The sequence below is a fragment of the Sapajus apella genome, unplaced genomic scaffold (assembly GCF_009761245.1).
Source record: "Sapajus apella isolate SASKATOON/1434 unplaced genomic scaffold, GSC_monkey_1.0 scaffold11, whole genome shotgun sequence".
In the NCBI taxonomy this organism is placed as follows: Eukaryota; Metazoa; Chordata; class Mammalia; order Primates; family Cebidae; genus Sapajus; species Sapajus apella.
In genome coordinates this window covers 14,860,636-14,860,939 of record NW_022436951.1, presented here as the reverse complement: position 1 = coordinate 14,860,939, position 304 = coordinate 14,860,636, and positions in this window count along the sequence as shown.

Sequence of the window (304 nt, the reverse complement as noted above, 5' to 3'; positions counted from 1 at the left end):
AAACATGAAAAAAAATTCTTCATTATTTTTTTCTCTGGGAATTTTTTTTTTTTTTTTTTTTCCCATTAGCAGAGTAGAAAAGCATAGGTGACTAAAAGTCTTGCTAGACACTCGGCTATCTATCTGGCTAGGAAAAAAAAAATTAATGGACATCCTGGGAGCTCGAGAGAGAAATGAGGTTCAGGAAGAGAGTAAGGCATGAACACCTCTACAGATAGTAAATATCAGCAGAGACAAAGGAATGTGACAGAGAAAACAAATAGAATTTTTTTTTTTTTTTTTTTTTTTTTTTTTTTTTTTTTTT